Source organism: Halichoerus grypus, chromosome 2 (genome assembly GCF_964656455.1).
Source record: "Halichoerus grypus chromosome 2, mHalGry1.hap1.1, whole genome shotgun sequence".
NCBI lineage: Eukaryota > Metazoa > Chordata > Mammalia > Carnivora > Phocidae > Halichoerus > Halichoerus grypus.
Window position 1 is genome coordinate 96,731,938 of NC_135713.1, and position 15,310 is coordinate 96,747,247.

Sequence of the window (15,310 nt, forward strand, 5' to 3'; positions counted from 1 at the left end):
TATTAAATACACATAAATATATATATTAAAAATATATCAAATAATATACCATATGTACGTGTGTGTATGTGTATATCACTGTGCCAAGCATGGTAGTCTTTGCTTCAAATCCTTCTGCATTTACCGTTATGAGTGGTTGCCCTTATCATCTTTATTTTGTAGATGATGACAACCCCAAGGAAGTCAACTGACTTGTCCAAGGTCCCCAGTGAGTAAGTGTAGAGCGGAGTTTGGAATTGAGGCTTTGTGGCTCCAAAGGCCAAGCCCTTAGCCACTTCACACTACCTGTGCTTTATGCACCAGTTCCAGTGAGCAGCAAAGGGCTGGACACATGCCCACGGTTATTTTATTCCACACAGTACTGAGATGTTGTAGAGAAGGAGGCAACCAGAGCTTACAGAAGTAAACAGGAAGCCAGGGTTGAGGAACGCATCTGTGGGGCATGGGGGGAATGGGTACTTGGGGCCACTGTTGCCTTTCCTCTGTTAGTCGCTCTGTTGGAGGCCACCAGCCCTCCCTGTTGTGCTCCCCACCCCCCCAGCTGACTTGACCTTCGTCTTCCTCCCCTGGCTTCCTTCCTCTCAATGTCATTCTCTTGGTCTCATGCTTGAATCTGCTTTTCCACTGAAGTCTCTTACGCCTGTTTCCAACCCTAACCTCCAAGTTAACCCCAATTCTTCAATTATAACCTATTCAATTAATCCAACCAGAGTGGTTTTTACTCTTGTGGATGTTGAAGTTAATGAACCCTGTATCGATGTTTCAGACTAAAGGGCCCAAGTCCCTTTCCCTGTTGGAAGATCGAATTCTCTCTATTTCAAACACATTAGGCTTAGGGAATGACAGCAGGCTTGCTATCTATGCGGCCGAATCAGACTTCTCCGCTGACACCATGTGCTGGGCAGGACACCTGGCTCACATAGCACGTCTCAGGGAGCCGTCTGCTTCGTGAGGATAGCCATCGTGGGGGTTATAGGAGGGTCATCTCATCAGAGTTTCTCGAACTTTAATGTGCATAGAAATCACCTGTGGATCTTGTTAAACTGCAAATTCCGATTGGGTAGGTCTGGGGTCGGGTCTGAGACGCTGCCTCTCTGCCAAGCTCCCAAGCCATGCCAATGCTGCCCGTCCGTGGACCATCCCCTGAGGAGCAAGACTCTAGATCACGGGTTCTCAGCACCAATGACACTTTAGAAGCCCCTAAAGTGTTTCTAATTAGGGGACACCTAGGTGCAGGGCGCTATAATAGCTCCGCAGGGGATTCTACTGACCAATCAGAGTTGAAAATGGCCCGTGTGGCGGCGGCAGTTGGAACTGGGGGGCCAGTTGAGTGCATACCCGGCTGGTGGAAGATGTGGGGTGACTGCGGGAAGGTGGAGCTCCTGGCTCATGAGTCTCCTTATTTCCTGTGTTTCCTGCCTCTCCTCCCTGTCCCTCATGTTTTCTCTCTTTCTTGTTGTCCCCCTACCAATCCATCCTCTTCTGAACCATCTCAGTAAGGAGAGCTAAACAAACTGAAAATCAACAACTCTTTTTTGGATGCCTCAGAGAACAGATGTCACGAGGTGAACTGTCACCCCAAACCTTGGAGAGACAGGCAAATACAAAGCATCACCAACCTCCCAGGAGCATAGTCCACGGCTAGAGCCAGTACCAGAGGAATTACTTCAACTCTAAGTGGCACATTGCTCGGGACTCAGTGGGGATGAGCTTAAGAGTGGAGGAATTCCAGGAGGACCCTGCACTTGTGTTTATCTCCAGGAGCCCCATCAGATTCTCAGGGTGAAGATGGGAGAAAAGTCCCCTCATTCTTCAGCAAGCAGGGCCCAGGGGCGGGGCGGGGGGAGGAGGGGGTGTGCAGGGAATGTGCTTCTAAGAAATAAATCTTTCTGAGAAAGGGATTGGAATTTAAGAACCTTGAAATGGAGAAGCATGCAATTCAGCACACAATCAATGCTGAGTTACTGCATGTTAAGCACCGTGCTTTGGGCTGGGGATTGGGGATGAATTAGACTCACTCCTTCTCCAGGAGCTCATGGTCTAGTGGAAACACACCTGTGCATACAGCTCTGCCAGAGACTGATAGTTGCTGCCCCTCATGTCTTGTCTTGGCTTCTTCTGGAGTAATAGAACTCTCCTTCCTAGCTGAAGACATATTTCCCAGGATAAAGATTATGTATCCTAGCCTCCCTTGCAAGGTAGATGTGGTCATATGATCAAGAACTGGCCAAAGGGATATAGTGGAAGTTTTTTGTGCAACTTTCTGAGAAGTGTCCTTAAATTGAGCAGACGTACAAGACCTCCACCCATAACTGTGAATATGACCTTATTTGGAGGAAGGGTTTTTGCAGATATAATTAAGTTAAGAAGCTAGAGGTAAGTGGTGCCTGGGTGGCTCAGTTGGTTAAGCATCTCCCTTCGGCTCAGGTCATGATTTCAGGGTCCTGGGATCAAACCCAGTGTTGGGCTCAGCAGGGAATCTGCTTCCTCTCCCTCTGCCCCTCCCTTCGCTCATACGCTCTCTCTATCTCTCTCATTCTCTCAAATAAACGAATCAAATCTTTAAAAAAAAAAAAAGACCTAGAGGAAGTGAGATCATCATCCTGGATATGAGGGCCAGCAGCTCGCCCTCTCTCTTTTTCTCTTTCTCCTGTCTAGAAAGCAGATAAAAAAAAACTGGCCCAAAGTAGACCTCTTGGATAATAAAGTCGAAGGCCCAATCAAGAGCCTGGGTTCCTGATTATTCTGGAGTTGCCATAAGAGCCTACATTTATATAAACAGAGATAAGTAGATTTCTAATTTGGTTAGGCCTTTGTTATTTCTAGATTTCTGTCTACTGCCTTTTTTACTAACAAATAAGCCCACTAGCTGCAATAAATTTATTTCTTTTTAGGCCTCTCATAAATAAGCAAAATATGAAACAACATATTATGCGAGTTCTATTTTACTTAAAATAAAATATAAACTCCTTAAGAAAGAAAGGCTCTGTGTGATCTGACCCTGGTCTACTCCACTCTCATCTGAGGCCCTTTTTCTCTACCTTGGCACGTGGTATACTTAAGCCTTCCCTATGTATACATCCTTTCGTTCCACAAAAAAATTGTGAGGGCCTATTATGCACTAGATACTAGGCACACAACAGCAAAAAGCAGCCAAAGAACCTGTCCTTAAAGCCAAGTTTTCTTTCTTTCCCTTTCTTTCTCTCTTTCCTTCTTTTCAGGAAGGACAAATATTTTATTGGGGAAAGTATATTCATTGTGTACTTTATTTTTTTAATTTAATTTTATTTAAATTCAGTTAAGTAGCACATAGTGTATGTAAAGCCAGGGCTTTTTTCTATTCCACTTCTAAGTCCATGTATGTTCTAACTCAGAGAACTGGCCCATACAGTTACATCCACCCAGGGCAGCACGTCCAGCAGAACCTCCCACAGTGCTGGCTGTGTTCTCCAACATGGTGGCCCCTAGCCACGTGCAGCTCTGGAGTGCTTGCAACATGATTAGTTTCCACTTATTTATTTATTTTTAAAGATTTTATTTATTTATTTGACAGAGAGAGACACAGCGAGAGAGGGAACACAAGCAGGGGGAGTGGGAGACGGAGAAGCAGGCTTCCCGATGAGCAGGGACCCTGACTCGGGGCTCGACCCGGGGCTCGATCCCAGGACCCTGGGATCATGACCTGAGCCGAAGGCAGACGCTTAACTGACTGAGCCACCCAAGTGTCCCTAATTCCCATTTAAATAGCCCCATGTGACCAGCTGCTTCCAGAATGGACAGTACAGATCTTGACCATTCTACTCCCTGCTCCAAATGGCCAACTCCTTGAGGCAGTTTTAGAAGATGGTCACAAATTCAACAATTGAGGGATGGAGCCTATATCCCCTCTCCTAGAATCTGAGTGAGCTTGTGACATATGATGGAAGTGATGTTAGTGTGACTTCCTAGGCCAGGCAAGAAAAGCCTCTGCCCTGCTCTCTGGAAGGTTATGCTCTTGGGACCCTTGCTCTGGGGAAGCTCTGTCTCCGAACCTCACTACCATACTATGAGAAGCCGAGGCCACGTGTAGCGCCTGGGTCCTTGAGGCATCCCAGTATTGGCACCTGTGGCTACATAATACACAACCACAAATTTGGTGTGTTGTTCGGTGCTCTGTTCTGTATGCACCAAGCCCCCCGTAAACGCCCAGTAAGCAGGTGCTGAATGACTGAAATTCTGAGCTTTGTGACTGAATCTACAATTGCTGCTTGTCCTCTGAACAGATCTTGGAAAACATTCTTTATTTTGCCTTTTTGCTCTCAGCAGACTAAATAAGATAGATTGCAAGCAAGTGGAAAAGCAAAATGTTCAATTTCCAAGAGCCAAACATTAATTCTTGCTGTTTCAGTTCTTTGCATTTGAGTAATTGCTGTGGTTTTTAACCGCGGTGAAAACAAACACAAAAGGCAGAGCTGGTCCGATAGCCACGCCGTAAGAAAATGTCTGCGGTTCTTTAGAGAGCATCTGTAAGTTCACAGAATGAACCTGAAATTGTCCTTGCATGTTAGTGAGAATCTCACGAAACCTCCTTTCATGAAATGAAATCCTAATGACAAACCAAAATGAATAGACTCTTCTTGACATCTTAGCCATGATCCAACTTGTTCTAGAAAGTCCACTGGCGCAAATCCTGTTATTTCTCTTGGAACATAAATAAAAACAGAAACTGGATGAAAAAGCACAACATGCTAACACCAGGTCAGATAAAACGGGGATAACCAGCTGTAACAGCTGAGTTGACCAGTTGGGACAGAGCCAGCCTGCACAGTGGAAACGTTGAATATCTAGACCTTGACAGAGAAAGTTTGCTGATCTCTGATAGCTCTTAAAGGAGCAGGTGACTCACCAGGCGATTTTGATCATGGTCGGAATGAAATATTTTTTTTTTGAATGAAATATTTCTAAGGACTAGGGGCTCAGTCAGTTAAGCATCTGCCTTCAGCTCAGGTCATGATCCCAGGGTCCTGGGATCGAGCCCCACATCGGGCTCCCTGCTCAGTGGGGAGTCTGCTTCTCTCTCTCCTTCTGCCGCTCCCCCTGCTTGTGCTCTCTCTCTCCCTCTCTGACAAATAAATAAGTAAAATCTTAAAAAAAAAAAAAAGAAATATTTCTGGGGACTATATAACTCCCTTCACTTTGATTTCCTCTTTATCAAGCGACCTTCTGAATGTAATTAGACTTCTTGAATCTGTTTCTCTATTGAAAGAACGTGCAGACTTGGTAACTGAAATTTCCAGTTAGCCTTCACAGTTACATTTCTCCCTAAATTGGTCCTCTGGTAAGGTCCCTTCTAAATTCACCCCAGGAACTCCAGTTTTCCAGGGGTCTAGCTTTCCTGGATATGACGGCCACATCTACCCTGTACTTTTATTTCTAGGCCTCTTACCCTTTTAGTATTTTTTTATTTATTGAAGTAATAAATGAAGAGTTTTAACAATCAGACAGAAGTACAGGGTTAAAACAAAAAATAACAGTCACTCCCCAAGGCCCTCCTGATCTCCAGTTCCCACGACCCAGATTCTCAAATCTTCTCCATTTTTCATATTTGCCTTCATAATTCTAAATAACACGCTGAATGAAAACTCTTCACAATAGTCATATCAAGTCAATAATCAGGTCCCCTTGCCCCCTTCTCTGAACAATCCCTTATCATTGTCCCCCTCCAGCCTACACTAACTGTCCTCGGAGCTGGCTGCACAGCTATCACCCTGGAGCTCCCCACCTCCGGCATTTTCCAGGGGGTTCCCACGGTCTCTTGTTCGAGATGCCTCGTTTTCCGGACCCTGGGTTGTCACTGTGATTGATGGGGCACATCCTTCTGCTGCTTCATGAGAATGAATGGAGGGTCAAATTTTTGTTGCAGTGAGTATTTGAAAATACTTCTATTAGACCCTTACATTCACTTGGTAGTTCATCAGGGTATGAATCTCCAGATGGCAATCATGTCCTCTTAGAAGTTGTAGGCACTAGCCTATTGTCCTCTCATTTCCTGTGTCGCTGTGCCTTTCTAATCCTTGACATTTTGTATGCTTCTGAGAGCATCTCATTTGTTCAGGTGTCCTGAGTTTTGGTCATGGTTTACCTGGTGAGGATCTTTAATTCATTGAGCTGAGCTGTCAGTGGCCTTTTTCAATCTAGAGGCTCACACTCTTATTTGGGAAGTTTTCTTTTCTTTTCTTTTTTAATTTTTAAAGATTTTTATTTATTTATTTGACATAGAGAGACAGAGCGAGAGAGGGAACACAAGCAGGGGGAGTGGGAGAGGGAGAAGCAGGCTTCCCATGGAGCAGGGAGCCCGATGTGGGGCTCGATCCCAGGACCCTGGGACCATGACCTGAGCCAAAGGCAGATGCTTAACGACTGAGCCACTTAGGCGCCCCGGAAAGTTTTCTTTTCTTTTTCCATAATTTCTTGTCCTCCTTTTTTTCTATAGTTTTCCTAAAGATACTTTGAATTGAAAATTTGGGCTCTCTTGATCAATCCTGTGGTGGATTTGTCTCTTCTCTGGTACCTTCTATCTCCTTGTCTTTTTGTTCAACTGTCTGAAAAATTTCCTCAGTTGTATCTTTGATACTTTATACTGAATTTTTTCTTTCTTCTAGCATATTTTTAATTTCAAAAACTTTTTTATTCCCTGCATTAAAAAAAATTCATGGCATTCTGTGATTTCAGTGATGCAGTATCTTCTTGGGTCCCTTTTAGGGTTTTCATTAAAATTCTTTTAAAAACTTTGCTCTCTGAATCATCTGGGGTTTTCTTGTCCTTTTTCCCCTTTTGTCTTAGTGTCTGTGTTTCGTAGTGGGGGCTCCCTCAATCTGGTAATCCAGTGCTGGAAATTCAAATGTAAGCCTGGAGCACTGACTCTCTTTTCGGCTTATTGTGGCATGGCGCCATGAGCAGCAGTCTCCCCGGACACCCTGTAGGATGCGGCTCGGGAAGTCCCGCATGGAAACCAGCGTGTGCACCAAAGTCTTGGGAGACGGTGGAGCTGCACATCAGCTTGAAGAATTAAGGCCCTCAGAAGGACAAACCCTTCTTGGGCACCAGCAGGTTTAAGTCCACTCCCTGCCCCAAATTCCCCGTATGTGTTTTGGGGGGACCAGCAGCATTGTGATGAGGCCGACTGTGGATTTTTCCCCTCATGGATACTGAGGCACTGAGGGAGCTCAACAAGAATAAAACATGAGTCAAGAAGCTAGCCAAAAAGTATGATGCCTTCTTTTGCTTCAGAATCTCTGATCGAGCAGATCCCATGAATCCTGGGCCCAGACCTCAGGAAGGCTGGCAAGTTCCCCTCCTTGTTGACCCACAATGAGAACATGGTGGCCAAAGTGGATGAAGTGAAGTCCAGAATCAAAGGCCAGATGAAGAAGGTGCTGTGTCTGGCCGTGGCTGTTGGCCCCGTGAAGATGACAAAGGACGAGCTTGTGGACAACATCCACTTGGCTGTCAGTTTCCTGGCGTCATTGCTTAAGAGGAACTGGCAGAATATCTGGGCTTTATGCATTCAGAGCACCGTGGGCAAGCCCCAGCGTCTGCACGAAGGCACAGCTCAATAAACCCTAGTGCTACAAAAAAAAAAGAGTGGGGTAGTTACTTGTGCACCCATTGATAAGATGATCCAGAAGTACCTTCCCACCATAAACCACTAGAAAACTGGAAACAATATAAAAAAAAAAAAAACAATTTGCAGGCTTCTCAGCACAAAACTGAGAAAAGGGAGAAAATGAGGTGAGCCTTACGACCACCTAGGCTTTCTGCCTGGAGGAAATGTCCAGACCATGGCCCAGAAAGAGAAATCTAAACAGAGATTGGAGTTGAGAGAGATTGAGGTGGCTACACTTTCCAGGGCAGAGTACTTAAAAAGGGCAGGAATTACCCAGACCTCCACTGATCTGTTTATGCCTCTGGTGCAGTCCCATTAGTCTGGACGACAACTTCAAAGAAAGGAATACTTGACAGGAAGGCAGGACATAAATAAATTTCAGATCTCATGTAGGCCCGAAACCATTTAAGTTCTCACTAGGCAGGGTGGAGAGATCGCCTTGAATACCTGGGGCATTCAGTAGAGACCCCAGAAGGGCCATGCCTTAAAAGTGGGGTTAAACTGGCTTTGGGCTAATGGGGACTCTACAACTCCCCTACAAGAGCTGAAAAACCAGGCTTCAAATGGATCAGGCTTCAAACCCACAAGTAACTTAAACTGCCTGCCAAAAAAGTTTGATCTTCTTTAAAGGAATATAAATCCAGCATTTGGTGATAACAAACTCACCATGTTAAAATCACAGAGCAAGATGGCGGAGGAGTAGGAGACCTAAATTTCGTCCGGTCCCAGGAATTCAGCTAGATAGGGATCAAACCATTCTGAACACCTACAGACTCAACAGGAGATCAAAGAAAAGAAGAGCAACAACTCTCTGAACAGACAAGCGACCACTTTCTGGAAGGTAGGACGTGCGTGCGGAGAAGTGAATCCGAGGCGATATTTCAGTAGATACACCGCGGGGGAGGGAGCTGGCTATGGGCAAGTGATAGAGCCGCGGAGCACAAAATCGGAACTTTTAGAAGTCTGCTCCGCTGAGCGACGTCCCTCCAGTGGCTAAGCGGGGGGTAGAACCGTTGTGGGACAGTGTGGTCTCAGGACCCTCGGGGTCACAGAAAGACCAGGGCTGCCTGAGTGCGGCAGAGCTCCCAGGTTTCGGAGCGGGGAAGCCGGCCGCAGAGACAGAGCCGAGGCGCGGGCTCTCAGCTCGGGGTTGCCATAAACCGTGATCCGCGGCACAGTCGGGCCACTGCTCCTCCAGCAGGGACCCAACAAGCGGCAGATCCGGGGAGACTCCCCTTCCTCCCCCGGGGAGGAGCAGCGCGGGAGTGCACCGCCGGGATCTGCTGGGTTTGGAGACTCCACACGGGGTCGGGTGCCAGAGATAGAAATGCTCAGTCACAGGCCGGGTGAGCACGGAGTGCGGCCGGAGACCAGGGAGACAGGAGTGATTGACTACTTTTCTCTGGGGGCGCACTGAGGAGTGGGGCCCCGAGTTCTCTGCTCCTCCGGGCGGAGATTAGTAGGCCGCCATTTTCACTCTCGGCCTCCAAAGCTGTACAGAAAGCTCGCAGGGAACAAAAGCTCCGGAGAGCAAACCCGAGCAGATGACTTAGCCGGGACCGGCAAGGGCGGGGCAATTCCGCCTCCGGCAAAGACATTTGGGAACCACAGCAACAGGCCCCTCCCCCAGAAGATCAGCGAGAACAGCCAGCCAAGACCAAGTTTACCGATCAATGAGAACGGCAGAACTCCAGCGCTAGGGGAATACTGCACATAGAATCCATGGCTTTTTTACCATGATTCTTTAGTCTTTCAAAGTTAAATTTTTTAATTTTCTTTTTCTTTTTTTTGAATTTTTCTTTTTCATTCTTTTTTCAACAACTTCTTATCAATTCCTTTTTAAAAATCTTTTTAAATTTTAATCTTTACAGTCATATTCCATCCCTTCATCATATTTACCCTTATTTTTGTATATATGTAAGTTTTTCTTTCTTTAAAATTTTGAGAGGCAATTTTTCTAACAGACCAAAATACACCCAAAATCTAGTGTGTGACTCTGTTCTATTCACCAGCCTAATTATATTCTTTTCTTTTTTTTCCCCTTTCTTTCCCCTCCCCCCACCCCCAGTTTTGGGTCTCTTCTGATTTGTTTAGTGTATATTTTTCTGGGGTTGTTTTTACCCTTTTAGCATTTTGTTCTCTCATTCATCTATTCTCCTCTGGACAAAATGACAGGACAGAAAAACTCCTCAAAAAAAAGAACAAGAGGCAGTACTGACTGCCAGGGACCTAATCAATACAGACATTAGTAAGATGTCAGAACTAGAGTTCAGAATGACAATTATAAAGATACTAGCTGGGCTTGAAGAAAGTATAAAAGATACTAGAAAATCCCTTTCTGGAGAAATAAAAGAATTAAAATCTAATCAAGTCAAAATCAAAAAGGCTATTAATGAGGTGCAATAAAAAATGGAGGCTCTAACTGCTAGGATAAATGAGGCAGAAGACAGAATGAGTGATATAGAAGACCAAATGATGGAGAATAAAGAAGCTGAGAAAAAGAGAGATAAACAACTACTGGATCACGAGGGCAGAATTCGAGAGATAAGTGATACCATAAAGCAAAACAACATTAGAATAATTGGGATCCCAGAAGAAGAAGAAAGAGAGAGAGGGGCAGAAGGTATATTGGAGCAAATTATAGCAGAGAACTTCCCTAATTTGGGAAAGGAAACAGGCATCAAAATCCAGGAGGCACAGAGAACCCCTCTCAAAATCAATAAAAATAGGTCAACACCCCGACATATAATAGTAAAACTCACAGTCTCAGAGACAAAGAGAAAATCCTGAAAGCAGCTCGGGACAAGAGGTCTGTAACCCTTTCTAATGGTAGAAACATTAGATTGGCAACAGACCTATCCACAGAGACCTGGCAGGCCAGAAAGGACTGGCATGATATATTCAGAGCACTAAATGAGAAAAATATGCAGCCAAGAATACTATATCCAGCTAGGCTGTCATTGAAAATAGGAGAGATAAAAAGCTTCTAGGACAAACAAAAACTAAAAGAATTTGCAAACACCAAACCAGCGCTACAAGAAATACTGAAAGGGGTCCTCTAAGCAAAGAGAGAGCCTAAAAGTAACATAGACCAGGAAGGGACAGGGACAATATGCAGAAACAGTGACTTTACAGGTAATACAATGGCACTAAATTCATATCTTTCAGTAGTTACCCTGAATGTAAATGGGCTAAATGCCCCACTCAAAAGACACAGCATATCAGATTGGATAAAAAACAAGACCCACTGATATGCTGTCTGCAAGAGACACATTTTAGACCCAAAGACATCTCCAGATTGAAAGTGAGGGGGTGGAAAAGCATTTACCATGCTAATGGACACCAAAAGAAAGCTGGGGTGGCAATCCTTATAACAGAAAAATTAGATTTTAAACCAAAGACTATAATAAGAGATGAGGAAGGACACTACATCATACTTAAAGGGTCTATCCAACAAGAAGATCTAATAGTTTTAAATATCTATGCCCCTAGCATAGGAGCAGCCAATTATATAAGCCAGTTAATAACAAAATCAAAGAAACACGCCAACAATAATACAGTAATAGTAGGGGACTTTAACACCCCCCTCCCTGAAATGGACAGATCATCTAAGCAAAAGATCAACAAGGAAATAAAGGCTTTAAATGACACACTGGACCAGAGGGACTTCACAGATACATTCAGAACATTCCATCCCAAAGCAACAGAATACACATTCTTCTCTAGTGCACATGGAACATTCTCCAGAAATGGAAAAAAGACAGTCTCTTCAACACATGGTGTTGGGAAAATTGGACAACCACATGCAAAAGAATGAAACTGGACCATTTCCTTACACCACACACAAAAATAGACCCAAAATGCGTAAAAGACCTAAATGTGAGACAGGAATCCATCAAAATCCTTGAGTAGAACACAGGCAGCAACCTCTGTGACCTCAGCCGCAGCAACTTCTTCCTAGAAACATCGCCAAAGGCAAGGGAAGCAAGGGCAAAAATGAACTATTGGGACTTCATCAAGATAAAAAGCTTTTGCACAGCAAAGGAAACAGTCAACAAAACCAAAAGACAACTGACAGAATGGGAGAAGATATTTGCAAATGACATGTCAGATAAAGGGCTAGTATCCAAAGTCTATAAAGAACTTATCAAACTCAACACCCAAAGAACAACTAATACAATCAAGAAATGGGCAGAAGACATGAACAGACATTTCTGCAAAGAAGACATCCAAATGGCCAACAGACACATGAAAAAGTGCTCAACATCACTCAGCATCAGGGAGATACAAATCAAAACCTCAATGAGATACCACCTCACACCCGTCAGAATGGCTAAAATTAACAAGTCAGGAAACAACAGATGTTGGCGAGGATGGGGAGAAAGGGGAACCCTCCTACATTGTTGGTGGGAATGCAAGCTGGTGCAGCCAGTGTGGAAAACAGTATGGAGGTTCCTCAGAAAGTTGAAAATAGAGCTACCCTATGACTCATAATTGCACTACTAGGTATTTATCCCAAAGATACAAATGTAGTGATCTGAAGGGGTATGTGCACCCCAATGTTTATAGCAGCAATGTCCACAATAGCCAAACTATGGAAAGAGCCTAGATGTCCATCAACAGATGAATGGATAAAGAAGATGTGTATATATATATATACACTACACATACACACAACACACACAAAATGGAATATATGCAGCCACCAAAAAATGAAATTTTGCCATTTGCAATGATGTGGATGGAACTAGAGGGTATTATGCTAAGTGAAATAAGTCAATCAGAGAAAGACAAGTATCATATGATCTCACTGATATGAGGAATTTGAAAAACAAGACAAAGGATCATAGGGGAAGGGAGAGAAAAATGAAACAAGTTGAAACCAGAGAGGGAGATAAACCATAAGAGACTCTTAATCTCAGGAAACAAACTGAGGGTTGCTGGAGCGGAGGGGAGTGGGAGGGATGGGGTGGCTGGGTGGTGGACACTGGGGAGGGTATGTGTTGTGGGGAGTGCTGTGAATTGTGTAAGACTGATGAATCACAGACCTGTACCCCTGAAACAAATAATATGTTATATGTTAATTTAAAAAATTAATAAAATTTTAAAAAAGGAAAAAATATCACTAGCCATATGAAGAAGCAGGAGAATGGGACCCATAACAAGAAGAAAAATCAGTCATTAAAAACAAACTAGGAAACGATGGAGATGATGAAGTCAGTGGCAAGGACATGAAGACAACAGCTATTATAAATGTGCTTCATGTACTCAAGGTTGTGAGAGAAAGCAGGGGTGTGATGAGAAGAGAAATGAAAGATAGAAAAAATCAAAAAGAGTTTTTTAGGGGTGAAAAATACCTGAAATGAATTATGTACTGGATAGGATTAACTAATTAGTGCAGAGGAAAACATCAGTGGGCTTAAGGATGTGGCAATAGAAGCTCCCCAACCTGAAAGACGGGCAGAAATCCTTGAACACAGCCTCAGGGAAGTGGGCGACAACATGCTATAGAACATACATGCAATGGGGGCAGGGGGTACGGAGAAATCTGGTCCAAAAAGTCCAAAATTTGATTAAAACTATAAACACACTCATCTAAGAATCTCAGTGAAATCCAATCAAATTACCAAATCTATAAAGAACTTATCAAACTCAACACAATCAAATTACAAAAAATATAGAAAATCACAATCAAATTACCAAAATCACAATCAAATTACCAAAAATCAATAATGAGGAAATACCTTCAAAGCAGCCAGAGGGGAAAAAACAAATTACACACAGAACAAAGTTGAAAATTAAAATAGATTTCTCATGAGAAAGTTCAGTCCACAAAGACACTGAAGTGACATCTTGAAAGCACTGAAAGATTAAAAAAAGTTCAGTCTAGAATGTTACATCTGTCAGAAATATCTTTTTTAAATGAAGGCAAATTAGAGGCTTTTTCAAATAACCTGGGAGAATTAACAGCCAGCAGACCTGAAATACACAAAAAAACATTAAAGGAAAGTCTTCAAGCAAAAGCAAATTGATACCGAGTGGAAATTTGGATTTACACAAAAAATGAAAACTGCTGGAAATTGTAAATATGTAGATAATTATAGAAGATATTTTTTCCTTATTTAAAAAATTTTAAAGGGGCACCTGGGTGGCTCAGGCAGTTAAGGGTCCAACTCTTGATCTCAGTTCAGATCTTGATCTCAGGGTTGTGAGTTTGGGCTCCACATAGGGCCCTGCATTGCGCATGGAGCTTAAAAAAAAAATTTTTTTTTAAAGATAATTGTTTAAATTTTAAAAAATTAAAATGTATTGCAGGGTTTAAAACATCTGTAAAATAGAATTTATGCCCACAATAGCACAAAGAATGGGTGGTTTTGAGAGAATGATAGTACTCTGTTACAAGGTCCTTAAGATCTACTTTTATGTAGATGGAGGCTATAATAAGTTAAAAATATAGACTGAACCCTAGGGCAAATATTTAAAAGTGAAAAGCAACAACAAAAAATATAAACTATACTATGTGAAGAAAAAAGTGAAAAGGAACAAAGAGGTATAACTAATCAATGGTAGAGATCAAGTGGAATCATAAAATACACTAAATTTAAAAAGAGCAGGAAAAGAGAGGAAAGGGGACAAATAACAACATAGAAAACAAATGGCAAGATAATAGACTTACACCTGACCATAATAATAATCACATTAAATGTAAATTATCTAATCCCTCCAATTAAAGGTAGACATTATTACACTTGATTAAAAAAACAAAAAACAACTTTTTTTTTTGAACTGCTGTCTCAATGCAATCTTGACCTTGGCTGGAAGCCAGTGAGTTCCCCTCCTGCTGATTTGAGTCTGCACCCCAACCACTTCCTTTATCAGGGCAGCCACAAGCCAGGACACTGTGCACCAGCTGTAATTGACCAGGGCCAGGTACCAGACAGCTAGGGACAGCCTCTATGCCCCTGGAGCCCTTGATATTATTTAAGGGGTCCCACGAAACCTAGGTAACCCTATCCCACTTACCAAATCCAAACTGTTCACTCCAGCTCTGGCTTCCTGTTCCCCCGGGGGGCAGAGCCCTGTGTGGCCCTGCCTGGCAGCCTGCCCCCCTTTGAAGCTGTAAATAACAGAGCTCTGCCTTTTGGTTATCCAAACAACATTCTGTTGTGATCTCCCATCAAAAGAGTCTTAAAATCTTGTAAAACAACCCATCTATATGCTATCTATAAGAAACCTACTTAAACTATAAAAGCGAATAGATGAAAAGCAAAATGATTGGAAAAGATATGGTGTGCAATTACTGATCACAAGAAAGCTAGAGAGAGGTTATATTGAATTGTATTCAGATAAAGTAGTCTTTGGAACAAATAATATTACCAGGGATAAAAAGAGATATTTATAACAGTAAAGGGAACAATCATCAAGAAGACATCATAATTCCAAGTGTATAGGCACACAATAACATAGCTTTAAAGTACTTGAAACAAAAACTTTTAGAACTGAAAGAAATAGGCAAAGCTAAAATTATTGTTGAAGATTTTAATACTCCTTTCTCAACAATGAATAGATGAAATAGACAAAAAATGAGTTAGCATATAGGCAGTTTTATAACACTCCCTAATTGACCTCTATAGAACAATTTACCCAACAACAGAGTATGCATTT

General features: G+C 42.8%; 1 pseudogene; it reads left to right on the forward strand.

The window, feature by feature from the left end:
* The first annotated feature begins 6,931 nt into the window (after nt 1-6,931).
* On the forward strand, nt 6,932-7,598 carry LOC118526935 (large ribosomal subunit protein uL1 pseudogene; annotated as a pseudogene).
* The last annotated feature ends 7,712 nt before the right edge of the window (nt 7,599-15,310 follow it).